We start from the raw sequence: 2,715 nt of genomic DNA, 5'->3' as shown, positions 1-2,715 counted from the left end.
AAATTACCTCGACTCCGTTAGGGGTCGGGAACTTGAGGCAAAGATGGTAGGTTGATGGGATTGCGCGCATGGTGTTCAGCCATGGCGTTCCCATGATAACGTTGTAAGATGCAGGACGGTCAACGACTAGAAATTCTGTGACGTTCGTCACGGTTCCGGCTTTGACAGCGAGATTAATCGATCCGTAGGCCATGGTCGTTTCCCCCGAAAGCCCCAGCAGTGGGCTTGGGCATTTCGTGACTTCGGATTGATTGATCCCCATCTTTTCGAGAGTGTCTTTGAAGATGATATCGGCCGAACTTCCGGTATCGATTAGCACTCTAGCGACGTCGATATCTCGAATCGTCAACTCGATAACAAGGAGGTCGTTTCGAGGTTTGGCTCGATCGATCGTTGCTCCCCCCCTTGAATGAGATAACGTTTGCGCATGTCGAATCTTGCATACCGGTCCTGATCGTTGAGTGGCTTTTGCGGGTTAGATTGATCCGTATGCCCCCTCCTTCTAGCGCCAAACTGTGGGAACCGAAATTTGCACTGTCGATTTCCGTTTAAATAAGGAAACTAGGAAAACCCTAATTTCCCAGAGGACCCAGATATCTGCTAATTACCACACGTCAAGCAATCAGAACACGAGAATAACAATGATAAAGAATAAGAAATCGAAAAAGAGAGCAAAGAAGATCTTATTCCGAATTTGCGTATGAGCGTTTACAACAAGGTATAAGCCTGGGCTCGAGAGCTGTCGGCGAGATTCCTAGTTCTAGCAACCCTAAGACGGCTAAACCTAATTGAGTCGCAGCTCGAAATAACAAAAACGGAAAATTGCCTAAATTGCTCTAAGTGCTAAGTTTGCTCTGAAAAAATCCTCCTCCATGGTCCTCACCTAGGACTCCTTATATACTAGCACCAAGGTCGGTTTACGCTTTTGCTCTTCTGCCCTTAAGCCGTCATAGCATAAAAATGGAGATATTCCATTTTTCCCGATCTGCACAATTATCTTCAAAACTTCCGTATTTGTCCGCGGAAACTTGACATTTATTCTTCCTTGTGGGCCAAGCGTAAACCGTGCTGTGGTTTACGGTCTTTCGGTTAAGAAATCGTAGGATGGGCCTCGAGTCGTGTTTTAGGTCCCTTTGGGTCGTCTTCCGACTCGACACGTTTACTACAAATTTTCCGCGGTTTCTAATCCGCGAAGTTTGATCGATGAGTTAGAATAGCGGAAAACACGGACAGAGCTTTCTACGGTCTTCGGGAGATAGCATTCGAGGATTTGTCAAGAATGCATGGATTGATGTATGTCGATGTTTGGAAGAGTTCAATCGCTACACAGTGACCGAACTTCGGCTCGAGCCCCGTCGCTACGTAGCGACCAAACGGGACGAGCGCTCGGTCGCTACGTTGCGACCGAGCTTTGGCTTGAGCTCGGTCGCTACGTAGCGACCGAGCGGGATGATCGCTCGGTCGCTACGTAGCGACCGAGCTTGGCCGAGCTTGGTCGCTATGTAGCGACCGAGCGGGACGATCGCTACGTAGCGACCGAGCTTTGGCTCGAGCTCGGTCGCTACGTAGCGACCGAGCGGGAAGATCACTCGAAAAGTACCGAAAGACCGTAAACCACAGGATTTGATGAGATTGCATGGATTGATGTCTGTCGATGTTTGGAAGAGTTCAATCGCTACACAGCGACCGAACTTCGGCTCGAGCCCGGTCGCTACGTAGCGATCGAATGGGACGAGCGCTCGAATGCTATCTCTCAAAGACCGTAGCGTAAACTGTCGGACATCCGTATTTATCCGGATGCTATGTGGCGTAAACCGTCGGACATCTCGATTCTTTCTTCCGTAAAGCTTTTTCGTAAGGAAGAATCTATTTCGAAAAGTACTCTTCGGAGGAATTCTTATTTTCTTCCTCAGACGTTTTTAATGTTAAATTTGTCGTAACCGTTTTTGACCCCAACAGTAAGCACACACAGAACGTCCTTGGCTGTCCATCAATACACATATCAGAACGATGGTACTTAGACTCAGCACGCTGGCCCTTCCCGTGGACTGTTCGGGTGATTTTGGCCCACGTGGGCTGTCTGTTCAGTACACACAGGACGTCCGTGGGTGTCCGCCAGCACACACATGACGTCTGTGGCTGTCTGTGGCTGTCCGTGTGTGTCCGTGTGTGTCCGTCAGCACACACAGGACGTCGGTGGCTGTCCGTGGCTGTCCGTGTGTGTCTGTCAGTACACACAGGACATCTGTGGCTGTCCATCAGTACACATATCAGCACGCTGGTCCTTGGACTCAGCACGCTGGCCCTTCCCGTCGACTGTTCGGGTATTTTGGCCCATGTCGGCTATCTGTTCAGTACACACAGGACATCCGTGGGTGTCCATCAACACACACATGACGTCCGTGGCTGTCCGTCAGCACACACACGAAGTCTGTGGCTGTCCGTGTGTGTCCGTGTGTGTCCGTCAGCACACACAGGACGTCCGTGGCTGTCCATCAGTACACATATCAGAACGCTGGTCCTTGGATTCAGCACGCTGGCCCTTCCCGTGGACTGTTCGGGTGATTTTAGCCCACGTGGGCTGTCTGTTCAGTAAAAACAGGATGTCCGTGGGTGTCCGCCAGCACACACAGGACATCTGTGGCTATCCATGGCTGTCTATCAGCAGACACAGGACGTCCGTGGCTTTCCGTGAGTGTCCGTGTGTATCCGTCA

The sequence above is a fragment of the Brassica napus genome, unplaced genomic scaffold, assembly GCF_020379485.1.
Source record: "Brassica napus cultivar Da-Ae unplaced genomic scaffold, Da-Ae ScsIHWf_1361;HRSCAF=1935, whole genome shotgun sequence".
Classification (NCBI taxonomy): domain Eukaryota; kingdom Viridiplantae; phylum Streptophyta; class Magnoliopsida; order Brassicales; family Brassicaceae; genus Brassica; species Brassica napus.
This window is presented reverse-complemented; position numbering follows the sequence as displayed.